Source organism: Periplaneta americana, chromosome 14 (genome assembly GCF_040183065.1).
Source record: "Periplaneta americana isolate PAMFEO1 chromosome 14, P.americana_PAMFEO1_priV1, whole genome shotgun sequence".
NCBI classification, from domain to species: Eukaryota; Metazoa; Arthropoda; class Insecta; order Blattodea; family Blattidae; genus Periplaneta; species Periplaneta americana.
The window spans coordinates 46,002,799-46,022,486 of record NC_091130.1 but is presented as its reverse complement, the minus strand read 5'-3'; positions in this window follow the sequence as shown (position 1 = coordinate 46,022,486).

Below are 19,688 nucleotides of genomic sequence, written 5' to 3'. Positions count from 1 at the left end.
TGATGAAACCTGGTGTGAGTGAAACAAAACCGAGGTCATTCACTCCCTTGTATATATATATATATATATATATATATATATATATATATATATATATATACAGGGTGTTTCAAAAATACGGGGCATAATTTCAGGTATGTATTTCCCACATGTAGACAATCAAAATAGTTCATTACAACATGTGTCCGGAAATACTTCATTTCCGAGTTATGGCCTTCACAACATTGAAATTCACCGGAACATTTTTCTTTCCGCAGGTCGTTGTCATTACAGAAGATGTTCAAAATGTCCACCTCCTGCTTGAATACAGACCTCACATCGATGTCTCATTGACCTGCGAACACGATCCCAAACTCCAGGAGTATTGCGTATGTCCTCAGAACATGCCACAATTCGATTCCGAAGGGATTCCAAATCAGGCACCGGAGACGAATAAACCAATGATTTTAAATGGCCCCACAATTAGAAATCGAGAGGGTTCAGATCAGGTGAGCGTGGAGGCCAAGCAATTGGGCTACCTCTACCTATCCATCGATCAGGAAACCTTCGATCCAAGTACCGGCGAGCCGTATGGCTGAAATGTGCAGGAGCGCCATCATGCAAGAAGTGAAATGTGTTGACGATTGTTCAGTGGAGTGTCTTCTAAAACATGAGGTATGGTGTTTTCCAGGAAGTTTGTGTACGCCTGCCCCGTAAGTCTGTTTGATTTGAATACATGTCGCACAGTCTAACGCCTACACAATACTGAATGTAACCGCCTCGGAATGAACTGTCAGAGTGCCCTCTTAATGTCTCCTTTGATGGCAACGACCTGCGGAAAGAAAAACTTTCCGGTGAATTTCAATGTTGTGAATGCCATAACTCGGAAATAAAGCATTTCCATGTTGTAATGAACTATTTTGATTGTCTGCATGTGGGAAATACATACCTGAAATTATGCCCCGTATTTTTGAAACACTCTGTATATTTTAACACTCAAAATTACATTATACCTCGATAATTTTAGACTCTACACCTTACAAAATAGGAGAATGATCAATAAACTGCATAAGCTTTACTGATGATTTCGCAGAACAAGAGATGCTACTAAGGGATATTCTAATGAAGCAAAATGATCGTTGTCAGCAAATTGGGATGAAAATAAATGCAAATAACACGAAGATAACGGTCAACAGAAGAAAAAAAAAAAGGTAAACGTGCAGATTCAAAATTATGGAGTGTAACAAGTGGACGGTTTAAAATATTCGGGCTTTGCAATAAGTGGTAACATGAGCTGTTTCCAGGAAATCAAAAGGAGGATAGTAATGACAAAGGAAGCTTTTAATAGAAAAAGGAATATCTTCTGTGGATCTATGGAGGAAGATGAACTAAGGAAGGACAGAGTGAAGTGCTTTGTGTGGAGTGTGACACTGTTGGGGACAAAAACATGGATATTACAACGAAGTGAAGGGAAACGACTGGAAGGATTCGAAATATAGATATGGAGAAGAACGGAGCGTGTGAAATGGACAGACAGAATAAGAAATAAATGCTGAGGAAAGAATAATGCTGAAAATTATCATAAAGAGAAAAAGAAATTGGCTGGGCCACAGGAACTGTCTATTTAAGGATGCACTGGAAAGAGTGCTGAACGGGAGAAAAGTTGGGGCAGAAGAGTATATCAGTTGATATGCAACATTAAGATATATGGATAGTATATGGAGACTATGAAGAAGACGGAAATAAGATAAGACTGGGGAATGCTGAAGGACTTGCTCTTTGGCAGAAAGCTATTAGTGAGTGAGTGAGTGAGTGAGTGAGTGAGTGAGTGAGTGAGTGAGTGAGTGTTATAGAAACACTAATTTTATAAATATTTTTGTGAGTTTATACGCATTACATATTTTCGTGTATCACTATATTAAAAAAACCAGTAGAGGCGATTTTGACTAAATTGATATTATGTTTTTCATTCCAAATAAAAATACCACTGGAAAGAATAATTATACTTATAGACAGAAATGGAAGGTATTGGAAAATATTTAGTTTGTCATGAAACAGTGTTTAATTTGAGAAATGCTTACCGGTAACAACAACAACAACAGTAATAATAATAATAATAATAATAATAATAATAATAATAATAATAATAACAATTTTATTGCAAGAATAAAGATTCGTATTGTATTTTATATGTATATATGAAATCACTGTAGTACCCTCAGAAAGAGTACATACTCGTGCTCAGAGGGCATTCCACAAAATTTTTAAACAAGTATTTAATTAATTAAAAAAAAATAAAAAGTAGAAAGAGAAAAAGAAAAACACATATTACAGTAATTGAAACTTTATATTGTCTCACTAAACAATAATCCTTTAATTGATTTTTTTTAAATAAGGAGCATTAGCAAATTAAATGTTTAGTAATTTAGCTGTTATATGTATTGTTATAGACTATACTGGGTGTTCAGTTCAAAATGTGTCATGGCTCGCTGTATGCCGTCATGTGGCTAGCTGATGAGCCTAGAGAATTCAATCTTCCTACACTTCCGCAGCTCAGGTGAATAATCTAAGAGGCAGAGAAGTTGGCTAGCAAGTACGGCGTTCATTCTGAAGAGTACGTGCCGATACGTATGGTAACGCCGGTAGTGGCAGGAATGTGAACTGTTTGGAAATACGTACTGTCGGGATAAGGGGAGAGGGTTAAGACGATTACTTACGTATTTGTTGACATTAACTTCGACGGTCAACATGGACACGGAGCATTTGATTTGTGTTGTGGAATGTTACCGTACGCAACCGATGATAACAAATACCCTGCGTACGACTTGCCGGCGCAAAACACAGTTCGAAAGAGGTTATGGTAGCACACAGACCGTACAGACCGCCATCAGTTGCTACGACGTTCAAGTTATACCGTACACGTTCTCAAGTTCAGATTGAAGAACGCCTTAAATAATAGGCAACTTCTCTAACATATAAGCTGAAACTCGCTTCAAATCGGTGACCCAACAATAGTGACGCCATGACACACTTTGAAATGAACACCCAGTAGAGGCTTGGATCGGAGTTGCTACTGTGATTATAAGCTGCAATTGTGGCACATATAGGTTCTGTGAAGCATATTATGTTGTCTGATACTTTAGTTTTTTTTTATTTATGTGAATACAAATTATATATATTTCGGTTTTTATGTATGAAATTCAATAAGACAATGTTATAAATTTGATGGATATCAAATATTTTAAATTCAGACTATAACAGTTCTGAGGCATAATCAAGAAGCTTATTGAGACATGTTTTTATTATTCTTTTCTGCAGCAGTGTTACTGACATGAAAGAGGTACAATTTCGTCCCATAATACCATACTGTAATATAGCTCGTACTAATGCGAGGTAAATCAGTAGTAAAGTATGGACAGTCATGTAATTTCGTAGGATAACAAAATAGTGAATACTTTTTCTTAATACAATGCAAAGAAAATGAGCATGTTTATCCCAACGCAAATGCGGGTCGATTAATTATTATTCCGAGATATTTAACTTGATATTCATTTAGAATAGGACAGTTACAATTATTAGAAGAACAACTGGATGTATGAATTTCTAAATGAAATAGAGAGTCAGGAGATTTCATACCAACAGATATTAACGAAAATGGTGCAACCTTAGTTTTAGTATGATTTAAGAAAAGTAAGTATAAATCAAACCAATTTTTAATCAAAATATTTTTGGTATTTGGCATATTTCTTTATTTCTTTATTTATTTATTTATTTATTACTTATTTAGTTATTTATTTATTTAGTTACTTATTTATTTACTTATTTATTTATTTATTTTGCTAATAATTGTAACATAAAATATAATAAAAACAGAAAAACTTTAGCACATCCCTGAAAGAGTAGAACTCGTGCTCAGGGACGGATTCTTGAATTGAAATTAAGAATTGTATAGCCTAATACAATTTGTCTTATGTCTTACGCAATAAGAATATATAAAATAAAATTTACAATTATTCATTATTTATAAAATCGATACATAACATGTTTAATTTAATACCAGAACTATTAGAATTGACAAGATTAGGATATTATTTGCGCTAAGGTAGGTATCATCCCAAGTTTTAACAAAAGTACTCAGTTATTTTAGGAAAATTGTTATAAATACGAAGATTACACTGTAACACAAATAAACCGACAAAAAGCGAGAATGAAATATCGGAAGTAATACGATTTATTCAAACTTAATAAATATCTAGTACATAAAATTCCACTGCTTCAAATGAAATTATTCCGTGAGAATACGGGGAAGAGAATAATCAAATAAAGCTGAACGACTCTCTTGTGACTGCCATTTCGACGTAAGTAATTTGTACGTAGATATGGAAAAGCAATCAATATAATACAAAAGTGACAGAGAATTCATTGAATTCAGATAATTTTGTGAGTATGTCTTTGCTCTATTGTTCCTTTCAATGTCTTTATAATATATCTTTCGTTTGCTATCTTCACGTAGGCCTATGTAACTGCTCTTGACTCACTTGTATCTCTAACAAAACAATGCTAACACAATTAATATATTCCTTATGTAGGTACCCTCTTTTCGTAGTTAGAGATACGGAAAACATATAGCCTACGTTTTTGGAATTAAAAAAAAAAATATATTTTTACATCAATAAAACTCGTTTCTTAAGTTACTTCGTACAATGATAAATTAAATAATATTTTTGTTTATTTATCATCTTCTTTCATTAAAATAATTTTTCTTAAAATGAAAACAATAGCCAAGAACGATGGTACATGAGAAAACTATTGAAATTTAAAGAATACTCGTTAGACTTATAACATCATGCGTTTCCATAAAATGTTGGTTACTAAAGAGGTTAATCCCTGAATGAAAAATAAAAAGAAGGTAAAGAAGAAGAAGGATATGATGATAATGATGATGATGATGATGATGATGATGATGATGATGACAATGGTGGTGATGATGATAATGACAATGGTGGTGATGGTGATAAATAACAGAATGTACAGGTTGATCCGTTTGGGTATGGATAAAATAAAAACACCATAAAACATTTACTACCGAACTTTATTTGTTGAAACTTTGTGCATAAACACTGGAAGATGGGAGATTCCTCAGAGCTCAACATGACCCCCATTGCGCACCCTTCAGCCGATGTCCGTTGTAACATAAGAGAGGTGATTTCTTGAAAAGCTTGAGTAACTTTACTCTCAGATCATCAATGTCTTTAACAAAATCCTACACGAAGAAGTCAGGAGGGGTAAGATCTGGGGAGTTTGGGGGCCAAGCCAAGAGATAGCTGCTTCTCGTACTGGGTTTCGCCTGCAAACTCCTGCATGTTTTTTTTTTTTTTTTTTTTTTTAACACAGAACCTGTTTCTGCAAATGTTCGATACCACAGCATTATGGAATCGTATTTAGGTACATTACGCACACCATACTCACGTCCAAATTTGAACTTTTTAACACTCTCAAATTTATCATACCAAAGAACACATTGTGCCCGCTATTGATTTGTAGCAGTCATTTTAATCATCTACGATTTTCATTTGTCCTTTCAGATTATGCATTGTTGATTGTCATATAAGAAAACTTTCATCTTTTAATCACAATATAACTAGCAATAAATTTTTCCTACTATCATATTAGCTTTATAATAATGAATTAATATTATTCATACCAAAACGGATCAGACTGTACAATTTCTCCAAATTTCTGACTGAATTATCTTACGAAAATTTGTTTTGTTACAAACAAATATGTATAGAACTATAAGGAATATTTCACAGAATAATGTCTTACTTACTGGCTTTTAAGAAACCCGGAGGTTCATTGCCGCCCTCACATAAGCCCGCCATTGGTCCCTATCCTGAGCAAGATTAATCCAGTCTCTATCATCATATCCCACCTCCCTCAAATCCATTTCAATATTATCTTCCCATCTACGTCTCGGCCTCCCCAAAGGTCTTTTTCCCCCCGGCCTCCCAACTAACACTCTATATGCATTTGTGGATTCGCCCATACATGCTACATGCCCTGTCCATCTCAAACGTCTGGATTTAATGTTCCTAATTATGTCAGGTGAAGAATATAATGCGTGCAGTTGTGTGTTGTGTAACAGAATAATAACTACAAATTCTATATTAATTCAAATCAATTTAACTTAGATGCAAAACTACAACGCTTCAATGTATACCAATTCGGAGAAAACGTTTCTAACACGCATAGCTTTCACAGTAAAACTATAATTAATTTCCTTTAAATATTCATACTTCGGCTTAAATAACTGAACAGCACTTTAAATAAATTTCCAGGAATCAAGAAAATACTGCAAATAAATTGAGTCAATGAGCTTTATTGAAAGCTTTCAGATGAAACATTTCGTAGAAACATACAGACAGCCGCGTATTTCATTATCACATTGTCTACTTATTTATTCATCTGCCAATAACAATCTAATCAAGCGATATCTAATGCTTGTCCTATCAAGCTATCCAAATCTATTGAGGTGATAAAAAAAGTTCGTAGCGTTATTTTGCTGTGACAAATGCTTTTGTTTGAGATTAATATAAAACAGAAATTAAAATGAGTAACTTATTTTCCTACATTATCTAGTCCACACACACCTGTGGAGTAACGGTCAGCGCGTCTGGCCGCGAAACCAGGTGGCCCGGGTTCGATTCCCGGTCGGGACAAGTTACCTGGTTGAGGTTTTTTCCGGGGTTTTCCCTCAACCCAATTTGAGCAAATGCTGGGTAACTTTCGGTGCTGGACCCCGGACTCATTTCACCGGCATTATCACCTACATTTCATTCAGACGCTAAATAACCAAAGATGTTGATAAAGCGTCGTAAAATAACCTACTACATTATCTACGAGTCCACACCTGTGGAGTAACGGTTAGGACGTCTGGCCATGAAACAAGGTGACCCAGGTTCGATTCCCGGTCGGGGCAAGTTACCTGGTTGATGTTTTTTCCGGGGTTTTCCCTCAACCCAATATGAGCAAATGCTGAGTAAATTTCAGTGCTGGACCCCGACTCATCTCACCGGCATTATCACTTCCATCTCATTCAGACGCTAAATAACCTAAGATGTTGATAAAGTGTCGTAAAATAACCTAGTTTGTAAAGCATTCCGTAATTAAAGGGATCCCCTTGAAAATTGTTGGATAGAAAACCGTAAAGGTGGAAATCTGAGGGCGCAAGATGTGGAGAATATGGCAGATGTGGAATTATATCTCAACCAAACACCTGAATAGCTGATTTGATCATATTAGCGGAGTGCGAGCGTGCATCATCGTGATGCAGCAGCACTTGATGCGGTCGTTTTTCTTTTATTGCGGCAGTAGGGCGTCTGAATTGTCGGCAAGAAATGTCAGCAGTTGTGGCTAAATTTCTGGGAAGCAATTCGTAATACGCGACATTTTCTTTATCCTAGAACACCCATTACTTCATCTCCTGTGGATTGTCACTACTTTTGTAATGGGTGTTGTGTGTTGAAAATCATTTTCTTGCAGTCCTTTCTCGGATTAATTTCTCCCCATACATGTCACAAATGTTTCGAACCACCTCTAGTGATGAACAAAACTACAGACTTTCAGGAGCCAGCCTCTTTATTTCCAGGAGTCACCACATTTTGTCCACACATGCAATGAGAAAACCATTTGAGCTAAGATAAAGATACATTTACTAGAATACAGTAAACAATATTAAATATTAATGCAATTCCCTCGGAGTCGCTCTGAATCTATGTAGGACAATTTCTTGAGAGGCACAACAAATGTAACAATATTAATTTTAAAACACACTTGAATTTCTTCCTACAACGGTTTCTTTACACTATGTAGGCCTATTAGTCGTAGTGACATAACAGAAATGGAAATGTTAACAATTTTTTAACTTAATAAAAATCTCAGGGGCCAGATACAATTTTTTAGTCGCCATTGCTACCTGGCACCCTGAATTTGCGTATCCCTGGATTTTACAATAAGTGAAACGCATATAGACACTGTAGATCTAATTAAAGCTTGGAATTAAGAAATGAAAAAAATATAAATACCAGCACAAACTTAAAATAAAACGAACTGAGTGCGTGCTTTACGAGAATCTACACATTACGATGATGTCTGTAAATATTTAAATGACTCAAATAAAAATATTCCTCCTCCTTACTGATAAAATGCACCTTCTATCCAAATTACGTGCTCGCTACAAAATTTTCTACCCGAGTACTCATTTCCAACCGCCTAGCTTTCTTTTGTTTTCTGAATAGCAGATCTAAACTTAGTAGCTTGAATACTGCCTAGCTGCATGCCATACATATCTACACTGTTGCGGGTTGCTTGGAGGCTTTAGGTAACTAAACGCTGGACTCTACATATAAGTTACTCTATTCCCAAACAAGCCATATATAATATAATAATAATAATATTAATAATAATAATAATAATAATAATAATAATAATATCAATTAATCCATCTATGAATAGCTACTACTACTACTACTACTACTACTACTACTACTACTACTACTACTACTACTACCACCACCACCACCACCACCACTATTACTTATAGCTACCACTAACACTACTACGAATATTTACTGCTCCTATTACGAATAGCTACTGCTGCTACTAAGAATATTTACTGTTGCTACTACGAATAGCTACTGTTGCTACTAAGAATATTTACCGTTGCTACTACGAATAGCTACTGTTGCTACTAAGAATATTTACTGTTGCTACTACGAATAGCTACTGTTGCTACTAAGAATATTTACTGCTGCTTCTACGAATAGCTACTGTTGCTACTAAGAATATTTACTGCTGCTACTACGAATAGCTAATGCTGCTACTACGAATATCTATTGCTGCTACTGCGAATAGCTACTGCTGCTACTATGAATATCTACTGCTGCTACTGCGAATAGCTACTGCTGCTACTGCGAATATCTACTGCTGCTACTACGAATATCTACTGCTGCTACTACGAATATCTACTGCTGCTACTGGCTACTGCGAATAGCAACTGCTGCTACTACGAATATCTACTGCTGCTACTGCGAATATCTACTGCTGCTACTACGAATATATACTGCTGCTACTGCGATTAGCAACTGCTGCTACTACGAATATCTACTGTTGCTACTGCGAATAGCAACTGCTGCTACTACGAATATCTACTGCTGCTACTACGAATATCTACTGCTGCTACTACGAATATCTACTGCTGCTACTACGAACAGCTACTGCTGTTACTACGAACAGCTACTGCTGTTACTACGAACAACTACTGCTGTTACTACGAACAGCTACTGCTGTTACTACGAACAACTACTGCTACTTCTACGAATAGTTACTGCTACTACTAGGAATAGTTACTGCTGCTACTACGAAGATCTACTGCTGCTACTACGAATAGCTACTGCCTCTACTACGAATACCTACTGTTGCTACTACGAATGGCTACTATTGCTACTACGAATAGGTACTGCTGCTACTACGAGTAGCCACTGCTGCTATTACTGCTGCTAAGTATAGCTACCGCTGCCGCTACGAATGGCTACTGCTGCTGCTACTACGAATTGATACTTGTACTGCTACTGCCACTATGAATAGCTACTGCTACTGCCACTGCAACTATGAATAGCTACTGGCACTGCCACTGCCACTGCCACTACTGGTACCATTATTATTATTATTATTATTATTATTATTATTATTATTATCACTATTATTATTGCTATTATAAAAATAAAATCATGTTACTGTTTAACATTCTTTGTCTTTAGTAACCTCACCAAGTTCAGGAAGATTAGAAATTATTATTATTATTATTATTATTATTATTATTATCATTATTAATATTATTACTATTAATATTATTATTAACATGAGAAGGTAATCAAACTCTCAAAGGGACTTTGAGGGATGGTTAAATCTGTCGTTCATTTTGTGATAAGCGACCAGCAGCAATCTGCGACTAGAATAGCAATTGACAAATTCTGCATATGGGAGCTCATAATATCTGAATCATAACGGTAGTACGGCTGGCTATATTGTAGGAATGGATGGCAATTCCAGCGTTGATATTGCACAATATCGTCTTGCTAAGGCCGCCATAAAGAATACCAATTTTGAATGTTTCTATGCTTTTTCTGAATTTCAGTTGAATATCATTCTGATAACATGACATTACTATTTTCCCAGTGAAATAAAACAAATGACTAATTTTCTGCCTGGTGAGTCAGACCTTACTCCCAACAATAGGAACTCCCCTGTGATTTACATTTCCATGGAATATTTCTCCGTGGGAAATCCATTAAGTTGATCTCTTGAAATTGTATGTTGTTGCAGCAATCGTCTTTGCTTTTCCTACTCATTTCAAAATGATTGTGAAAAAAGGAAAGGTGCACACTGGCAACTACTTCTGAGCAAGTGCATATCTGAAAAAATATTCTGTCTTCAAAGAACTCCATACAGCGCAAGTTTTAGTTATCGTAACTAAATGTACAGCGCGTTCTACTTTAAATGTGAATGAACTCTTAGCTGACAGATAAGTATAATCATAGTCTAGCGCACTGGCAATCGTTTGGTCTCATTGATACCGAAATCATGGTCATACTGTTTCGTTGCAATTACTGACAAATGATTTCATTTTTGTGTACATTCTAATATCCTATAAACCATTGCAGAATTTGACAATTTTTATTAACATAAGTTGATTCACTTCAAAATGTAACCGTTCCGTCCTTTTATCATCATCATCATCATTATTATAATCATCATCATCATCACCACACCATCATAAACCCAAACAATGTTTCCTTTGGTTGAACAACCAGTCCCAGTTGATTATTATGAAACTATATTCGAGGTCCGATAATCACCTTCCAAAAATCTGGGGTCTCTATATCCATTAGTAAATTTAATTGAATGAAAAGAGGAAGAAAGATGAAAGTGAAGTTAAAAGGTACACGACGGTAATCGCGTCATTCCAAAGCATCTTAACTTTTTCTGAACACGTAGCCTAAAGATCACTTGTCTCACTTAGTTCATACCGTCCAACTTAAGCTTCTTCAGCGTCTTCTCTTTCCATATAGACGTAACCGATTATATAGAGGTGAATCAATGCTTTCCTCTTCTGCAATCGAATCTTTTCGTCTTCTTTTAGGTCGACCTAGGTTTCTTTCTCCTCTTGTATGTTGTCCCTTGCTATGTGTACAATTCTTTCAGCAGACATCCTGGATGCATGGTCATTCCATTCATTCTTCCTGCTTTCTGTTCAATCTGTCACAGGTTGGATCTTACATATTTCCCTTATATATTTATTTCTCATTCTGTCATTCAATGTCTTTCCAGCTATTGTCCTTAATACTTTCATTGCAGTTGTTTCCAGCATTCGTCTTGTATTTGTGGTTTCTGCTCTTGTTTCCGAGGCGTAGGGCATTACTGGCTGGATAACTGCTTTATAGACTTTGACTTTCGTCTCTTTTCTCCTATATTTATTTCTCCATACCTAGTCATTAATACATCTTGATATTCTAGCTGCTTTTATAGTTTGGTGGCTCATTTCTTTGATTAAGTTTCCTTTACTTCTGATGTTGACATCCAAATAATTCAAGTGCATAACTTATTCTACAGTATTATTTTGTTTTCAATTTCAAGTTTACATAGCTGTGGTTCTTTACTAATAGTTAATGCTTTGGTTTTATACATCTTGATTACACAACTTTTAACACTATATTACTTTCGAAAACGTATTATTTGTCTTTCTTGTGTTAAATTTTATATTACCTTGTTAACATGTTTCAGTCTGCTATTGGCCATCTTCAGAACTGGTTGTTGCTGGGCTTGGCGCCTTTTGTTTTGTTTCCTGTGGGGGTGTGTTTGTGTAGTGTAATGTGGAGTCAAAGAGTGTGTGTATTCTGAAATTGAGTTGTGTGTTGAGAATTTCATTTGTATGTGTTTTTGTATGTCTGTATATTTTGTATTATTCTAGTGTATTTAATTTCTGGCTTTTTGGTTGGATGTGTAGAATTTCCATGTCTGTGTTGATGCCTTTGTAGGTGCGGTAAACATACTAGAACAATACGAACTATACAGACATACAAAAACACATACAAATGAGATTCTCAACACACAACTCAATTTCAGAACACACACACTCTTTGACTCCACATTACACTACACAAACACACCCCCACAGGAAACAAAACAAAAGGCGCCAAGACCAGCAACAACCAGTTCTGAAGATGGTCAAAAGCAGGCTGAAACATGTTAACAAGGTAATATAAAATTTAACACAAGAAAGACAAATAATACTTTTTCCGAAGTTTTGGTTTTGTTAAACGATAGCTTCATTTTAAATTTGTGGCAATTGTTGTGAAATTTATACAATAATCTTTGCAAGTTATCCTCTTTACCTGCCACAAGAACAACTTCATCAGCATAACAAATAATACCAATCCTTTTGTATCCCATATTGTATCCAAACCAGAATTTTTTTCAGCATTTTTCCTCATTTCAGTTACTTTTTCGAAGTGTAGAATTATATTGAACTTTAAAAATAAAACAACAAATGTCTCAAGATTCAGGAGGATAAGATGATGAGTCGGCCGAGAGGGTTGCTTGGACCAATTACAGCTATTGTACCTCACACCACTAGGCAGTTGGTTTACCTCGTCTGAGAGGCTCAGTTTCTACTGATTACAAGAAAAGAGTGCGGAGAGGAGAACAGAATAAATTCTCTACATGTCGAATCGTATAAAAAGCAATTACAAGGAATCGCTATTGTTAACGATATGAATCCATACACAACAGCATGTTTTGCTGTATGCTCCAATCACTTCGTTGGAAGTAGAAAGGTCTTTTTTAATTGATGGAAAACATGATGTCTGTCAGGAGACTATGCCAGTTGAGAAATAGAGAAAAAAAAAAAAAAAAAAAAAAACTTGTTGTGGCTTGTAACTAAGAGAAGTAAGAATATGTACTGAAATGTGGTACACATGTTTATTAAATACAGTAACCTATATTACATTACTATTTTGATTTTACTTTCAATATTCATTGTTTTTTAATTCTTATTTTTATTATCTTATATCTTGAATATTAATGGGAGACTCCACTGAAAATCATGAAAATTTTGCGAAATAATACTATTGCCTATTTCATCTGTTAAGAATGTATATTTTCACACCCAAAATTGATTTAGCTCAATTCCGATTACAAATATGTTTTTTTTTTAATTAAGACTGTAATGGGGCGTGGCATTTAAAGAGATGTCAAAATTATTCTTCATCAAAGAATTCTTCTTTATAAATTCATGATTACACATCTAGTAATTTTTTGTTCTAAAGTTGACTTCCTAGGTATGTGTTACATAAATATTCATTTTACTTTCAAATCCATTTTTCCGCTAGTTCACTTTTTTTTTTATTCAACACCAAATTTTTACGCCAAATATTAATCAATCCGGATTAAATTTTTACTGCAAGTATTTATCTTTCTATACATTTACTTTGTAAGAAATGCTGCTAGTTAATTTTATTATTTTTTTCATGAATTGTAGAAAAAATAACATTTTCAAATTTCAAACCAATTTTTAAAAGTAAATAAATGAGATATTTCATGAAATTAATTCATACAAACTTTTGTCTATGCCTTGTCAATGTAAGAAAAAAAAAGCTTAAACATTGAGATCTTCTACTAAAATCTTGGGTTTTAAAATATTTATAAAAAAAAATTAATAAAAAATCGAAACCAAAATCATTTCGGAGCTGAAAATTTTGGATTTTGATAGTTCTTTTTACATAGTAAACATGCTCTCGAAATTTGGTTGAAAAAAAATAACTAGGAAAAAAATTGCCACTTTTAATGGAGTGTAAACTTAAGTGCCTATTTGCAAGCCTATTTTAGTCAAAATATATTCCTGAACTTCTAGGGCCATATTCATATACATTCTTAGCGTGAGCTTCTGGTGGATGATCAGCGAACTAATGTTTTTCGTATTCATAAACCAGTGTTAGCGATATGATGTGATATGAATCCTGTACAAGTAATCAGTCGATAGCCGGGGCTAGTTTAGCACGCCCGTAGCGCGGGCTAGCGAAATATCTATGAATAGCACCCCTAGGCTCTAGTAATCAGTTTTATTGCGGTTGGGCTAAAACTTTAAGGAATATTTTGGTTGATCAGCTTAATAATCGTAAAATTCTTTAATCGCCAATACGTGCAATACGCTGTAGAAACAGAAAAACGTCGAAAAATCCTGGCAAAACACCACAAATTCCGTTTAATTTAGTAGGATACATAACTCTACTGCATGTCTTGGAAAGCAGAGGAAATAGTCCTACTGCTAACACAGGGATGACCAAAAGTCGAACGGCAGTGATTACGTTACACGCGAGAGACAGTCTAAGTAGTAAGGAGACAGGGGAGAGGTACATGGCATGAAAACTGCAACCAGTGGTGGTTCGTGCAGTAACATTAAACTCCGCGAATAAAAATCGTAAGCTTTGCTGTATCAGTAATGGCATTACTGTCATCAAGAACCAATTAAAAATGTAAGCAAATTGTCTTGCTTTTTCTAAACATTCCTCATGAACACAAACAGAAATTTCCTGAATTCTCTGCTGGATATTTAATAGAGATATGCGCAGTTTTTCACAATTAATTAACAACTTTCACTGGACAAATTATTTCAGCCACCTTGATCATTACGCTTTTATAAAACTCTCCTTCGTTGGAAGGCTTAAGAGAAAGAGCTATTCGTTCGCCAGGCTTACTTACATTTATGTCATCTTTCTCTTCATGACGATGATTTAAGGCTGATTTCAGTTCTTCGAGTTTAATAGCTCGTTTATTACTACACTAGCACGTAATATTCAATCAGTTTCTCTATATTATTATTATTATTATTATTATTACTATTATTACTACTACTATTGATAAAGTTATCAGTATTGTTAATAATAATAATAATAATAATAATAATAATAATAATAATAATAAAAACCAAGAAGACAACACTTATGAGGCAACTAGGCCAGGAGATAATGGGGTAGGGTGACCATTTCCCCTTTCCCCCTCCATTGCATAGTCCACACCTGTGGAGTAACGGTCAGTACGTCTGGCCGCGAAACCAGGTGGCCCGGGTTCGATTCCCGGTCGGGACAAGTTACCTGGTTGAGGTTTTTTCCGGGGTTTTCCCTCAACCCAATATGAGCAAATGCTGGGTAACTTTCGGTGCTGGACCCCGGACTCATTTCACCGGCATTATCACCTTCATCTCATTCAGACGCTAAATAACCAAAGATGTTGATAAAGCGTCGTAAAATAACCTACTAAAATAAATAAATCCATTGCATACAACGCCGACTAGCTACATATTACACTAGTCAGACTTCAAATGCATACAAACAGTATAAACATGTATTTATTATTATTATTATTATTATTAATATTAATAGTATTATTAAATCAGTAAGTAGTAAATAACTGATAATAGTATCAAAAGATTAAAAAAGAAATTAAAATGGAGAAACGAGTAGTAATTATTTTATCATATATCTATATATATCGAGGCAAGAATTATAAGAATTATGATAAAAACTTGCTGAATAATGATAATAATAATAATAATAATAATAATAATAATAATAATAATAATAATAATAATAATAATAATAATAATAATAATAGTAATAATAATAATACCTGTTATATGTGTGTGTATTCAGCGTAATTCCCTGTAATGTTGCTTCTATATCGACTACTAATTGAACCGTTGAGCAAAGCAACATATTACATTTTCTCCGACAGAACATCGAATAATTCCTCCTCCCATTCCTACGAAACCTTCTGTTCCTGCTCGTAGAGACAGAGGGTTTGTAGAGCGACAAGATACCGACACTGCTTACCTTCAGTACGTGAGCGAGATAGAGAGCAATGTACAGAGAAACTCTCCTTACCAGTATGAATGTCTTTGATTACACGATGTAATCACGATACCCAGTTTGGTCACCGCTGTGCTAACATTACGATGAAACTAGCTAGAAAGAGATCAAAAATATTTGGTGCACCCTATGATAGCGTAGCGTTGGGACTGCAGTGCGACAAGAGAACATCGGCAACCTTCCAGATTCCTCTCATCAGCTCAAATCCATGCCAGAACAACCGTCCCACAAGAAGTTCAATTTTTTAAAGCTACTAAATAATTCTGCAGAATGTGAATGAAGCCTGCCTCGATACTGTATCTGCATCCAATATGAATACGTGCGTCGTGACTGCGAGTCTGCTATAACGTGCGGCACCATCACCGAGTGGCCGATACCTGCCTAAATCCCTCTTGTTGCGTCCTAGGAATATAAACCACACTCAAGAAAGTTCGAGTCAACACATAAAAACCTTAAGCATTTAAACCCCTATTTGACCAGTGCCGTAATTTGTATTGTGCAACAAATTTATGGGGTGAAATCGCTTTAACATATTTGTGTGTAAGATAAATTTAAACGATTACAAGTGGCTGGCGTGAAAGGAAACATGAATATAATTGTATTATTCAATTACTTACTTATGTGTTCCTTTATTTATTTTGTATATTCGTTTATTTAGATATTTACTAGCCTATTTATTTACCGATTCATTCAATTAATAATATATTTTACCTATGTATTTAAAATTATTAATGTAGGCTATATATCTGTTGTTTAGTCAACTGTCCAAAGACAGGTTTGAACCTCACACGTGATACCAAGAAGGCACACTTAAGAGGCAATTAGGCCAGGAGATGATGGAGTAGGATGGCCAGCTTCTTTCCCCCTCCATTGCATACATCGGCGACTAGCTACATATACACTAGTCAGACTTCAGATACAAACAGTATAAACATGTATCTGTTATAATCTATTTATGTATTTATTAATTTACCTATTTATTCATTTCTTTGTATACTTATATATATATATATAAACTGATTTATTCTTTACTTTTTATTTATTTATTTATTTATTTATTTACTTACTCGGTAGGTGAGATGAGAGTCCATAATGATCCCTAAATATTTAATTTGGTTCATCCACGGCATTTCTTGTCCGAAATTGCAGATTCAGAATTCACGGCGTCTCTCCTGGCGGTCTTCACCTGCCTTGTCATCGAACAACAGACGAGAGAGTCTTCTCGACTCCTCCTGCACTGCGAAATGACACAGTTCATTTCAATGTGCAGATTTACACCAGCCATCTCCTCCTCGTCCCGTTCCGTGATCATTTTGATCACATTTCCGTTCTCCTCGCGTATGTGGTACCTAAGAGGTTACGTCCATTTTCGGTTTTCCCCTTCAAAATTTTCTAGAGCTCCTTCAGTGGAGCAGCGTAACCCGGAGTGAGACAAGTGGCCAACAGACTTGGAGCTCACATATTTAGTTTCTTGCAGCCCCGAACCCCTTGCAAGGGCGCGTTGCGTACCTTCTAAATTTGTCCTCCCAATTTACCTCTTTCAATCATCATTTACTTACTCATTTACTTAACTGTTTACTCATTCACTCACTCATTCACTTATTTATTGATTTTATTTATTTAATTATTTACTTATTCAATTAATTATTTATTTACTTATTTCCTTATTTATTTATTTATTTATTTATTTATTTATTTATTTATTTATTTATTTATTTATTTATTTATTTATTTATAATTTCAATAAGAAATGTATCTCTTCACATAATATAGTTTATAGATTTTATTTTTATTATTTTTATTATTTTTATCAGTGAAGATCTGCAATTTATATATATGCACATGTATTGTAATCACACGTGTGATTTTTAATTAATTGACAGTAAGGTGTAGTCACACAAGAAAAGAGATATATTGATGTCTTAAATTATGTTGTTTTTATTATGTTGTATGCTCATTAATATATATATATATATATATATATATATATATATATATTGTATTTTGGTTGTAGAAACATACTTATTAGAGATGATATTGCTGTATAAAATGTTGTATCTGATGATGTTGGTATGAAACCGACGAAAACGTTCATACAATATTAAAATCATGTAATGTAAGGACTCGCACCTCACATATATAGAAACTAAAGTCATTGACTGAAAATAAATATTTAGTATCATATTATTCAACAAGAAAGACAATAAGATGCTAAAAAATAAAAATTAAGCGAGGCACTAAAAATGAAGCGAGGATATAAAATTTAATGCAGGCATAAAAAAGTGAAGCGAGAGATAAAAATTAAGGGAAGGAGTAAAATTGATGCGAGAGTCTAAAAATGATGCAAGAGAATTAAATTTAAGCGAGGAAGTAAAATTCAAACGAGAGAATAAAATTTAAATGAGAAAGCAAACACGTAAAGATAAAGTAAAAGTGATGCCTAAGTATTAGTATTAAACAATGGAGTAAAAATGAAGCGATGGAGTAAATTTGAGCGTGAAAGTACAATTTAAGCTAGGGGAAAAAATTAAAAGAGAAAGTTAAAATTATGCGAGAGAATAAAAATGAAGCAAGGTAGTAAAACGGACGCGGGAATGCAAAATTAATCCGTGATGTAAAATTTAAGGCAGAGAATGAAAATGAAGCGATAGAATAGATGTGAAATGAGAATTATAAATGAAGCGATCATGTAAACATGATGCGAGATAATAAAAATTGAAGAGATAGAACAAAACTTAAGCAAGAGAGTTAAATTTAAGTCGAGAGAGTAAAATTTAAGCGAGAGATTGTAAATTAAGCGAAGGGGTGAAAATGAAATGAGAGTGTAAACCGGAAACTACAGAGTAATCATGAAGCGGGAGAGTAAATATTAAGCAAGAGTGTGAAAATGAATCGAGAGAGTGAAAATAAAGCGAGATATATAAGATGGATTGGCAGTGTAAAACATGAAGCGATGAAGAGTACAAATTAAGAGAAAAATGATTAAATTACGAAAAACACATATCTATTAATGGAGCCTGTTTAAACAATTAAATTTTCTTCTTTAGGATAAATTTCAAGCTGTATATTTTCCACTAAACAATATCAACGAGATTAGTGAATTTCTATAATTAGGAATGGAATTATTCAAATATATTCTATCCCTACTGGGTCCAACTTGAAACAAACACGCTAAAATACGAAACCACCTAACAATATTTTATGCTCGACCATGCCGAAATGTAGTAATTATACACCTGGTAGCAGCCCTTTAATGTACCTAATTAATGTACACCTATTCATTAAAGTTCAGGTGTTTCACCAATCAGAAAACACCATTGTAGCAATATGAAAGCGCAAGTATCGATTATTCTCGGATATGCAATCTAAAGACAACTAGCGAAACGTCACGGAGGCTCGAAATCCAATACTGTCGCAGAAGGTTAAGTGCTGTTACTATAATAACTAGCATTAATTGTAAATAATATATTCTAATAAATTCAATTTGTCATCTCGTTTTTCAATGTCTAAATCAATTTCAAGGTTATATCAAGATTAATGTATTTTTACTCTCTAGATTATATCAAGGTCAATAATATTTGTGTCTCGGGAAAAATCAATACTTTCGCGTCTGCGTACATCTCACAATTTACGAGATATTGCACAAGGTCAGTTCCGCTACCCAGTCAGATAAGAATAACATGAATACTTATGAATAATTTCAAGTTAGATATATGGTCGAGCATA